The sequence below is a fragment of the Xenopus laevis genome, chromosome 1S (genome assembly GCF_017654675.1).
Source record: "Xenopus laevis strain J_2021 chromosome 1S, Xenopus_laevis_v10.1, whole genome shotgun sequence".
NCBI classification, from domain to species: domain Eukaryota; kingdom Metazoa; phylum Chordata; class Amphibia; order Anura; family Pipidae; genus Xenopus; species Xenopus laevis.
This window is the reverse complement of record NC_054372.1, coordinates 78,738,486-78,751,616: the sequence shown is the minus strand read 5'-3', so window position 1 is coordinate 78,751,616 and position 13,131 is coordinate 78,738,486.

Genomic DNA, 13,131 nt, shown 5'->3' with positions numbered 1-13,131 from the left:
TTTATAGTATTCACTGCTATCCCCTTTGCAAAACCTTCTTGCAGAAACTTTAGAATTGTTTCTATTGGTGGCTGTTTATGATTAATTTGATGATGAGCACACCACTTCCAGAAAATCTTCCATACTCTAGAATATATTCTATTAGTGGATTCTTTCCTAGACTGAATAAGAATATCAACCACCTCTGATGACAAGCCTTGTGATGTCAGAATGGACCTATCAGTCTCCAAGCAGTCAACTGAAGCCGAGTTAGGTCCCTGCACTGTATTGGTCCCTGGGTCAGTAATGCAGGTATCTGAGGCAGAATCCAGAATTCCTGTCTGGACATTCGCATCAATGGTGCAAACCAACTTCTTTTGGGCCAGAAAGGTGCTATCAGAATAGTTCTCATCTGCTCTGCCTTTATCTTTTGAAGCACCCTGGGTATCATAGGGATCGGAGGAAATATGTATACTAGGTGAAAATCCCACCTGAAGGACATGGCATCTAGGAGATCCGGACGATCCAATCTGTTGATTGAACCAAACATCTCTGTTTTGCAGATATGCCACCGTAGTGGAGTTGTCCGACATGATCTTTAGATTTGTGCCCTTCAAATGATGATGAAAGGCTTGAATAGCCTTGAATACCGCTCTCATCTCCCTGAAGTTTGATGACATGGAACTCTCCATCGGATTCCATTGACCCTGGGCCATCATCTCTCTCATGTGAGCTCCCCATCCTATCTGTGATGCATCTGTGGTAAGAACATTCCATTCCACCTGATGGAAATAAGACCCCTTCGAGAGATTGTCTCTCCGAAGCAACCATTCCAGATGTATTCTTGTGTCCTTGTTTAGTATAATCTTCTTCTCCAAAGATGACAACTGACGATCCCATCTCTTTAATACTTCTGACTGCAGAGGTCTCATATGGAATTTTGCCCAGGGTACTGCCTCTATCGCTGCTGTCATCAGGCCTATTACCCTCATCAATTCCCGAAGAGATGATTGAGGTCTCCTGAAGATCGTCTGGACTGCTTCCATCAACCTGTCTACTCTCTCCGCCGGTAGATATATTTTCATCTCCTCTGAACAAATGATGTATCCCAAGAACTGAATTGTCCTTGATGGGACCAGGACAGATTTCTTCCAATTGATTATCCATCCAAGATGTTGCAACATCTCTAAAGTCTGCGCCAAATGCTTCTTCACTAGAGAGGCTGATATTGCTGAGATCAACCAGTCGTCCAAGTAAGGAATTATCGAAATTCCCTTCTTCCTCAATATTGCTACCACCGATACGGTTATCTTGGTAAAAACCCGAGGTGCTGTTGTAATTCCGAAGGGTAATACTCTGAACTGCAGGTGGATCACTGAACCCCTGATTAAGACCGCTATGCGTAGGAATCTCCTGTGATGTTGACAGAGGGGTACATGCAGATAAGCATCTTTGAGATCCAAAGAAACCATGTAGTCTCCTCGTTCTATGATGCTTTTTATCGATTTGATGGTTTCCATCCGAAAGGATTTTTTCCTGATAAACTGGTTTACGAACCGTAGATCTATAATGGTTCTGAAAGTACCGTCTGGTTTGGGTACTAAAAATACCTTTGAATATGTTCCCTGGAATCTCTCTCCAAAAGGAACTAGTTCGAGAACCCTGGAGTCTATGAAGTCTAGAACTGCTTTTTCTATAGCCAGCTGTCTTTCTGGTTGTGCTACTGTAGTGAGGAGAAATCTGTGAGGGGGAAACTGTTGAAATTCTATCTGATATCCGTGCTGTAACAGCTGGAGGACCCAAAACTAGTCTATGCACAATGAGTTTTGAGCCGGGGCATTTGTTTGGAGCAGAATTAGACAAATTATTGGAACGTAATGGTTTCTTCCCATTCTGGAAAAAAATCCGGTAATCTTCCTCCCACTGGAAGAGCACTTCTGGCGTCAGAAAGTCGACTTCTTTTTCTGGCAGGATGACCTATCTCCTCCTTTATTAAATCTAAATGGAGTCTTTCTATAGGGTCGAAAGGAATCCTTCTCCGGTTTTATTTCCTTCTGAAAATTCGTCTCCCGAACTGGAGACCTTCTCGCTCTAAAAAAGGATCTCCTGTTCCTTCTTAAGTTTTCCTGAGGCAAACCTTTAGAACTTGACAAAGATTCCAATAATTTGTCTAATTCTGCTCCAAACAAATGCCCCGGCTCAAAACTCATTGTGCATAGACTATTTTTGGACACCGCATCAGCTGACCAAGTCCTTAGCCATAAGGCCCTTCTAGCTGCTGTAGATAATGCCATCGCCTTAGCTGATAATTTAATACCTTCCATTGTAGCGTCACAGAGGAAGTCTATCGCCATATTGATCTTGGAGAGTGATTGTAATAACTCCTCTCTAGCTATACGGTTAGAAATGTCTTCATCTAGTTGTTTCAACCAAAATCTAGTAGATCGTGCAACCCCCGAGGCTGCAAGAGCTGGTTTACATGCAGCTACTGCTGTGGCATAAGCTCTTTTCAAAATGCAATCCGCCTTTCTATCCATTGGATCCTTTAATCCAGATCCATCCTCTACCGGAATGACAGTCTTTTTGGATAGTCTAGCAATGGCTATATCCACCTTGGGAGGTGCTTCCCATTCCTGAAGTTCCTCCTCTTGTATTGGAAATGCCTTTTAGTTATGGTAGGTGCCTTCTCTGGCTCTTTCCATTCTCTTTTCATAAGATCTTTCATTACAGAATGGACTGGAAAGGTTTTTGACTTCTTTCCAACTTGAGAAGTTGAGGATTGTGCTTCTGCTTCCTCAAAGGAATCTATAGTGGATCTGACTCTTTTAATCAGTCTAGCCGTATTCTCAGTTGCAAATAATGCTAACGATTCCTCCTCAGATGATGAATCCTCTCCGGAAACTACAGGAGAATCTATAACCCCTTCTGATCTAGGATCTTGAAATTCCACCATAATCTCCCTCATTGTGGATTTTATGAAATCCTTTATCCATGCAGAGGAGGGTGTATTCTCCGAATCCTGTTTCTGAGCCACACACATCATGCAGTCTGCACACAGTCTCTTGTCATAGCCTTCAGGAAGAGGTTGATCACATGCTCTGCATTGCAAATGTTTAGACTTCTTAAGTCTTTTGGTATTTGGTTCATCTTGAATAGGAGTGGACATCTGTAATACAAAACATATGTATCAGAATTTAGATTGTAAAAAATATCAAACTACAAGATCCCACTCATTCACACTACCTTACAGCCTAACCCAGGAGGCTGCAGCCTAGGCAGATAGAGACGCTCGAATTCTGTGTCTGCAAACCACTTTGGCGCCACCAGAATTCAAACCGCAGTTTAAATCCCTTCACTTCCGCATTCGCGATGACATCACAAGATCTCGCGGTACTCCGCGCACGCTCTTAGCGTCGCGTACATTATGCGGCCGTCATCTTGGATTAGGGCAGTCCTTGACTACCCGGACTCCACTGCAGCCAAACCTCAGGGAAGATATGCCTGCGCTCCCCGGATCTTCCACCCCTAGGGCAGTTAATCCTACGGTCCTCAAGTCCCCTAGGAACTTGGAAAAACATCGTGCTTGATTTTATCTAAAAAAAAAGAGAAAAAACAACAAGTTGATTAGAACTTCTACTTGCCTACCATAGGACAAAAAAAACACTACGGACTGATTGAGGTAACTCCTACTTATAGGTGGGGCCATGGTAATTATTAACTCTTTTTTTACTTGTCCTACCAGTCAGGGGAACAAAATATCTCTCATGGTTGCTGCCGTATGGGACGTAAGGGAAATAGAATTTACAAGTAGGTACGTGAAATTCTCATTTTCTTCTGCGTCCCTCCATGTCAGTACACATGGGAATTGCAAAGCAATGCCCAAAAAACCCTGAGGGGTGGGGAAAAAAACAAACAAAAAAAGCCATGACCAAGAAGCCAAAGGTAAAAGAATTTCCCTGGCCATCCCCCGTCAGCATTAACTGACGGGTATCCCCTCCCACTGACAGATGTGTCCCCTAGCAGAGTTTAAAGCCCCACCTACCTACTTCCTCCCTGTCTTCTTTTTCTCTCTGCGGTGTCCTCTGCAGGAGGTATATTTTTTTCTTTTGTGGCTCACCCGGTCCTTTTTAGGGCTGGAATCCAGGCGCAGTTGGCCTCTCTCCGCCTGAAGCTCCAGGTTAGCGTTCGCCTTAGCGCATTCGCTCTGGGGATCCCTCTTAGCGGCCGGGGATTGCAGGTCTGTTGACTCTAACTCGCTTGGCGTTTGTTTGCCGGCGCGTACGCACGTGCGCGCGCGTTTTTTTTTTTTTTCGTGCGCGTGCGTTTTTTCGCGCGCGCCCGTTTTTTCGCGGGCGCGCATTTTTCGCGGGCGCGCATTTTTCGTGCGTGCGCGTTGCTTCTGACGCCCGCGCCGGCGTCATCACGCTGCGCCTTTTGGCGCCAGTTCTTAACCGGTTTTCGTCATCCTTGCCTTTGGCCTGGTAGTTTTTACTGTGCTTAGGCTCCTTAGGATTGCCGGCTGCCGAGAATTGTGCCGCCCCTCAGGTTATGGTGAGTCACTTTCAGGTAAGTGTTTACTTCGAAAAGAGGCATTATCTGTACTGAAAGTAAATTGTTTCTTACAGATGGAAGATTCATCTGGGAAAAAGAGGTTGGCTTCTGGATCTGAATCTGATGTTGTGATAGTCTGCAGAGCTTGCAAGAATCCCGCTGTTAAGGGGAAGAGGCTCTGCAAACAATGCATCCTCGAGTTGCTTGACAAAGACTTTGGTCAATCTGCTCCAGCTAGCAAAAAAGCAAGATCCGTAGAGCTGGATAGTCAAGCTTCCCCTTCGGGGGCTGAGTCTGCCTTATCTGATCCGTCTCCAGCGGATATCTTGTCATGGATTTCTCAAGCTGTGTCACAGGGCATTAAGGAAGCAACGGTGAATCCAGGCCCTTCAAATCCTAGACAACAAGTACCGTATGAAGAGTCTGAGGAAGAGGAAGATACGGAGGATGAATCCGATCCCTCTTTTGATGTCAAATTAATTCCAGCCTTGATCAGGGCTGTGAGGCATTCCCTTACTCTGCAGGATGAGGAGCAGACATCCACGCCCATTTTTGTCTCCAAAAAGGTGAGACAAACTTTTCCTATGCATAAGGAAGTTGAGGAGTTAGTATCAGCCGAGTGGCAGAAGGGACCAAGAAGAGTTCCGGTCGAACCTAGATTGGAGAAGTTCTACCCCTTTCCTGCTGGAGTCTCCAAGGTTTGGGACTCTCCCCCTACAGTAGATGCTCCTGTAGCACGTCTTTCTAAGAAGACGGCATTACCAATTGATGATCTCTCAGCACTTAAGCATCCTATGGAGAAGAGGATGGAGACAGAGTTGAGGAAAACCTATTTGGTTGCTGGGGCAATGTTGAGGCCTTCAGTCTCGCTAATTTCAGTAATCAAGGCCATGTCTCTTTGGACAGAGTCAGTGGCTGTTGATACCAATGAGGAGACTTTAAGCGAGCAGTCTTTGCAGGTTCTGGAAGACATCAAGATGGCATGCAATTTTTGTCTCGAGGCTGCTGTGGATTTAACCAGATTGGCGGCTAGAAGTATGACTTTTTCGGTCGCAGCCCGTAGAGCCTTGTGGCTTAAAGCTTGGTTTGCGGATACTGCCTCTAAGAATGTTCTATGTAAACTTCCTTTTGAGGGGCAGATGCTCTTTGGAAAGGCGTTAGAGGAGATCATTAATAAGTCTTCAGGAGGGAAGAGCACTTTTCTCCCTCAAACTCCCAGACGTTTTAGGAACCCTCCTAGACGTCAGGATCGTTTCATGCCTAGATGTAGGGATGACTCAAGATTTTACAGACCAGGCAAGGAGTTTTTTCGTGCCAACACTTGGAGGACAGGGCAGTCCAATGTGTTCAAGGGGTTCAGACCCAAGGAAGCTAGATCCCCCAAAAGGCAAGCCAAGCAACAATGATATGAGGCCTGTCCAGATTCCTGTGGGAGCAAGATTATTAAAATTTGCAGGGGTCTGGGCAAAGGAGACGAAGGATGTTTGGGTAAAAGCTATTGCGACCCGAGGTTATATGATAGAGTTTCTTTGGAAACCCAGATACAATCATTTCATCCAGACTCCGGTCCCTCGGGAGGAAGACAAGAAGGTTTTTTTAAAGGAGTATATCCAGAAACTAATTCTGAAACAAGCAGTGATTTCAGTGCCCAATTCTCAACAGCGAAAAGGTTTTTATTCTCCCCTGTTCCTGGTCCAGAAAAAGTCAGGCGATATGAGGCCAATCCTGGATCTCAGGAAACTAAACAAGTGCGTGAGGGTTCGCTCCTTCAAGATGGAGTCCATCTTAACCATCAAGAGGGCAGTAAGTCCTGGAGACTGGCTCATCTCAATCGATCTAAGAGACGCATATCTGCATGTGCCCGTCGCGGTAGAACATCAGTGTTTCCTCAGATTCTTTTTCCTAGGGCAGCATCTACAATTCACCTGCCTTCCGTTTGGCCTTTCCACGTCACCCAGAACATTCTCAAAGGTCTTAATAGTTGTCATTGCGAGGTTAAGGAAACAAAACATCAGAGGTTTATCACTATTTGGACGACCTATTAGTTGTAGCCAGAAATCCAGAGATCCTAGAAAGACATCGAGACACAGTAATGTCGGAGCTACAGAGGTTCGGATGGTTGTTAAACCTGGAAAAGAGCCAACTTGTACCAACTCAGAGATTAGTCTATCTGGGAGCTCAGATAGATACATGTCTAGGGATGATTTCCTTGTCTCAGGAGAGGATCTTCAAGATAAAGCAAATGATGACAACGGTGGTGTTTTTACACTGTCTTCCAGCAAGACAATTTATGCAGGTTTTAAGCAGTTTGACTTCAACAATTGGAGTAGTTCTTTGGGCCAGATGGAATATGAGGAAGATTCAAAGGCTATTTCTGATGCAGTGGGATCGACACAGGAAAGATTGGAACCAAATGATTTACTTTTCAGTGGAGGCAAGGAATCAGATGTTATGGTGGCTGAATGCCTCAAATCTTCGGAAAGGATTCCCTCTGCTAGATCAAAGGCCATTAAACATCTACACAGACGCTTCGGGCTCCGGTTGGGGAGCACATTGCCAGCAGTGGTCAGTCCAAGGTCGTTGGGAGAAAGATCTATCTCATCTGCAGTCCAACATCCTGGAATTAAGGGCAGTCTGGAAAGCTCTACAGGCTTTCGAACCTCTACTTTGGGCAGAGGAAGTCTGCATAAGATCGGACAACGTCTCAGCAGTAGCTTATATCAGGGGTCAGGGAGGCACCAGGAGCAGGGCAATGATGAAAGAATTGAATCCCATTATGGAATTTGCCCAGTCATGTCTCTTGGGGATAACGGCAGTTCATATTCCCGGGAATCTGAATTGGAAGGCGGACTGGTTGAGCCGCAAGCAAGTAGATCCTGGAGAATGGAGCCTCAACAGCCAGGTTTTTCGGAAGATATTGGGAAGATGGGGGAGACCCGATCTGGATCTCATGGCCTCTGTGAACAATCACAAACTTCCAATCTTCTTCTCCAGAGTTCCATGCAGGGAAGCGTGGGCGACGGATGCATTTGCCCACAGTTGGAACAACCTTTGGGCTTACGTATTTCCCCCATTCGCAATGATCTTCAAGGTTTTGAAGAAGATTTTGAGGTCCCGGATCGAAGTTGTCGCAGTCCTACCGGATTGGCCGAGAAGGCCTTGGTATCCGTTGTTAAGGAGGTTGGCTGTGGACAAACCAATGAGACTCCCTTACAAACCAGACCTTCTGTTCCAGGGTCAATTTCTTCATCCTGCTCCTCAACAACTAAAGCTAGCGGCATGGAGACTCAGCTCAACAGGCTGAGGGAAGAGGGCTGTTCGGAATCCCTTATAAATACTTTGTCAAAATCTCGGAAGAATAGCACTTCTTTAAAATACGATAGGATTTGGAGTGTTTTTTCTTCTTGGGCTACGAAGGAAGGATTCAATCCTGAAAACCCAGAGGTGATTCAAGTGTTGGAGTTCCTTCAGTTGGGTTTGGATAAGGGCCTCAGCACTAGTACCCTTAGAGTTCAGGTATCTGCACTTTCAGCAATTTTGGGAATTCAGTTTGCCAGCAATCCTTTGATAGTTCGCTTTTTCAAGGCTGCAGTAAGAATTAGACCACCAGTTAAGGAGCTTGCTCCCTCTTGGGATTTGCCGCTTGTGCTGGAAGCTTTTTCAATATCTCCTTTCATTCCTGAAGAGAACATATCCATGTGGGATTTAACTCTAAAGTCGGTATTTTTGGTGGCTATAGCTTCAGGTCGAAGGGTCTCCGAACTGCAAGCTCTGATGGCTAACCCTCCTTACACAGTTTTCAGTGATCAGGGAGTGACACTCAGACCAAGTTTATCATTTCTGCCGAAGGTGGTGTCTGAATTTCACCTAAATGAACCGATATGTCTTCCAGCCATTGACAAAAATTCAGATCAGGAGAAGGATATTCCTGAAGTTCTGGATATAAAGAGGTGTTTGGAGAGGTATCTGATCTCTACAAGACCCTTTAGGAAGTCTGAAAAGCCTGTTCATTATCCCTTGTGGAGCTAACAAGGGTCAAGCGGCTTCGATTTCAACGATTCGTAGATGGATCATTACTATGATCAAGAAGGCTTACTCGCTAAAAAGGCAAGAAGTACCTGAGGGGGTCAGGCCCCATTCAACCAGAGGTATGGCGACGTCTTGGGCGGCAGAAGCAGGAGCACCTACAGATGCCATTTGCAGGGCAGCTACCTGGGCTAGTCCTAATACTTTTGTTAAACATTATCGTTTAGATGTCAGGCTAACCAAAAGAGCTGATTTTGGTCGTAAAGTTATTCAAGCAGTACTGAATTCTAAGTAAACTGTTTGATTCTCCCACCCCTTGTTTCATTGCTTGGGTATTACCCGTCAGTTAATGCTGACGGGGGATGGCCAGGGAAAGGAGGAATTCTATCATACTTACCGTGATTCCCCTTTCCTGGCCATCCCCCTAGTCAGCATTCCCTCCCGAATCTTAGAGCTTTTTACAGAGACAGGGAGGAAGTAGGTAGGTGGGGCTTTAAACTCTGCTAGGGGACACATCTGTCAGTGGGAGGGGATACCCGTCAGTTAATGCTGACTAGGGGGATGGCCAGGAAAGGGGAATCACGGTAAGTATGATAGAATTCCTCCTGTCCTCTACATGGTAAGCAACTGGTAATGGACAACAAAAGCACCAGTTCTAACTCAAACTCAAATGTGGCGTACAAAAGAATTAAAGCGATTCTGACACATTCCTATAAAAATCATAGGAATGTGTCAGTATGAAGAAAATCCTGCACACAAAATATTTCCTGCAAAGGCCCCCCTCAAATACGCCCCCAGCCCTGCGCACCTTTCTCAGCCGAATCCCTCCCTGCACTGACTGATCTTCCGGGTTGCTTCACTGATGCAGGGCTGGGGGCGGAGTGATCCTTCCATAGGCTGAAGTCCTGTTGTGATACGTAATCAGCCAATGGAAGGATCGCGCAGCCCCCAGACCTGCGTCAGTGAAGCAACCGGGAAGATGTAGGAAACAGTTGAAGAGATTTAGTCAGCATTTGAATTCAGTTGAAGAGATCTTTTAGGTGGGTCGAAGGGTCGGGTGAGTGCGGGTTTGCGGGGCTGGAGGCGGCTTTGCGGGGAAATATTTTGCGTGCAGCATTTTCTTCATACTGACACATTCCTATGATTTTTATAGGAACGTGTGAGTATCACTTTAAGCATCACAAATGGCTATTCCAGACTTAAAGGAAAACTATACCCCCCAAACAATGTAGGTCTCTATAAAAAGATATTGCATAAAACAGCTCATATGTAAAACCCTGCTTCATGTAAATAAACCATTTTCATAATAATATACTTTTCTAGTAGTATGTGCCATTGGTTAATCATATAGAAAGTTGCCATTTTAAAAAATAAGGGCTGCCCCCAGGGATCGTAGGATTCACTGTACTCACAAACATACCAACAAACCATACATGTTAGGTGACATGAGCCAATTAACAGACAGAGTTGTGTCTTTTGCTTCCACACTTCTTCCTGTTACAGTTAGAGTTGAAGTATTTCTGGTCAGGTGATCTCTGAGGCAGCACACAGACCATCACGAAATGGTGGCTCAAGGCAAGAGATGTAAAAGGGCAAGATTTACTTAAATATATATTCCAGTTTGGTAAGATTCTTTAATATGCCACTTAATATGATATGAACTATCTGTTGATTAAGTGTTCATTTTGGGGGTATAGTTTTCCTTTAAAGGGTTCCCACTGAGCCACAGATGCTCACTAACATCAACAACCAGAGCCCTGCCAGTAGACAGATTGCTAGTGTAACCCCCTTAGCAGCCATCACTCAGAACCTGACAAATGGATACTGTCACGACCGGCACCCGATACCAGAACAAATGCCAAGCACCCTGGTCTCGGCTTCACCAGTAGTGTGACCACCGTTGGGCTTCGGGAGGAGCCCTCAGCTTACTTGGGTGCCACCTGGACTTAACGAGGGGTGCAAGGCGAGGTGTTCTGGCTGGCAAAGGGGCACGGCTGTTAGCAGAGTCTTTTGGGCCGAAGGTCACGGTACAAATGGAGCAGGCAAGAGAATCGTCAGACAGGCAGAGTCGAGGCAGGCGGATATCAGAATCGTCAGGCAGGCAAGGGTCAAACCGGGTTGTCAATCAAGGGGTTAAGCAGGAAGAGTTGTCGTAGGCAGGCAAAGGTCAGGATACAGAGTTCAGAATAGTCAGGATACAGGCAGGGTCAAACACGGATAAACAGGATACAGAATAACAGGAACAGATGCACTAGGCTCAGAAACCACTTAGAAACAAAGTTCTATCACGGGCGCCGGCTGGGAAACAGAATGGGCCTTAAATAGGTACAAATTTCGTGCCAAATGGGCGTCAGAAACGTGCTGGCGCGAATGCCCCAGCGTGCCAGCGCCTTTAAGAGCTGCGCGCGATGCGCGCGCCCTAGATTCCAAGATGGCGCCGGCTCGAGAACCATGCGGCGGGCGTCCCCGCCGATGGTGCGGTGGGCGACCCCGCCGCATAGGTAAGTTTCTTACAGATACATTTACTACTTAAGAAGGAGCTATGTACCCAACCCTCAGCACTAACCAGTGGTCTAGAAGACAAGACTTGGCTCCAACTAGCCTCTAGCCCCACAAATCACTGGTAGCCGCACACACCAGTATTGACAGGTCAACTGCACTCACATTTTAAGTGCCGGAAGATGTAGGGAGTGTCCACGTCGCTAGTGTCACTAGACGAGCCGAATTTCCAGGTTCAAAAAACGAAAATTTGACTCTTAGTTACCAGGAGCGGCATTTTTGTTTCCCCTGGCAACCAGGGGGCACTGCCGCCTGAGGCAAGACTCTCAACTTGAGAAGGAAAGAATTACTCTCGCACACCCTGGCCGTCCAGACAAACGTGAAACCCAGGTGCTCGGCGAAAGAGGAATTGGCAGCCTCAAATGCAATGTAGAAACAGAACACACCAGCACAACATGGGTACTGCTAGCAGGAAAAAACCTTGCTTGTTTATTGCGGATGCAACGTTTAGTTTTTACACAATGGACATTGCAATTTTTTCTTCACGTTTCCAAGTTCTGGACGTTTTTCTATGGACTTTTTTCTAAATATAGACTATTTATTTTTCTTTATTGGCCTAAATTTATGCATATGTATTTTTACTATGAATTTATTTTTTATCCTTTTGATATTGTAACACCACTTTCACTAATTAAGCTTAATTGCTATGCTTCTAAATTCTATCTGCACTAATATCGGGTATGCTTGAGAAAGGGGTCACGCCCCGAGTCTCTCAACTTGCCACATTGGCGGAGTGCCCCTGACCACCACGAGTCAGCTACAGCTCATACCAATGTAAGCACACCAAAACAGTTGCTATGCTTGTAGACATTGATGCCCAAGCCAGCTGCAGTGCATGCCAACCCCTAGAAATAAAGGCCCTGATGCAAAAGATACACATGCAGCCACTTATGCACTAACCAGTTACTGCACATGCAAAACCCTAGCCCATAAGTCAGCCATTGCTAGTAAGCAGTAGGACACAAAACACAAGCATAGAGGACTGGGACAAGGTTTATATAAAAAGAAAACTGCTGCTGAAAACCAGTGCAAAAACTAGCTACTGCCCACACAACTCAGGGCAATCACCAGCTGGCATGTGAACCTACACTGGAGCACCCAGCTGTACAAGTCCAACACCATGCATGCAAGGGCCATAACCAAAGCCAGAAGCCCTCTCTTCCATTGTTGTTGGCCTGCCAAGAAAAGACACAAGCAAACAGTGATCCTTGCTAATGGCCAAAGCAAATGCCTGCAGCCAGGCCAGGCCAAAAATCATAGCAAAGGACAGCAGCCATGCCTGTCAAAGCAAAGGCCGGCAACAATATGCGTCGAAGGCCAGTGCCCGTATGTGCTGAGGGCCACAGCCAAGGCTGGCGCCCGTATACGTCGAGGGCCATAGCCAAGGCCGGCGCTATGCATAGGCCAGAAGCCCCATGAACCAAGGGCTATAGAGGAAATTGCAAAATGTAAATGTACATGATATATGTTATATTAACTTTATCTATTAATATTGTTGAAATGAAGATAGACTATTTATTGACTAGTCGAAAATTCTTTCAGGTGGGCCCTTGCTGTTATGGTGGAGGTAGGATTATCCACACTGAATTACATGCACAGAACTTATTTCTTAACTTGGGCATCAGTGGTTCTTGATGCAGATATACTGGATACTGCACATGGGATCATTTAGCAGGCAAAATATTCAGATCTAAAAACACAAACCATGCAGGAATAGAGCAAGGTTTTACATGATTTGTGTCTATACCAAGTTACTTCTCCATGATTTGAATAAAGTTTCCTGTACTTCATGATGATGTCTGCTTTGCTGGCTAAAGGATCCAAGGTGCAGACCGTGCAGTTTCCAAGTTTTTGTAAAGTAATTATACATCTCATGTATTGTGTACCTACTTAAGCACCTATTTTTCCCTCCTTCTCTTTTTAATCCTTCCTTTTTAGATATATTTATACATTTGAGGATTATGGTTCTGTTACTCATATACGAGAATTTACAGTAAGTAAACCTGTTATAATTAT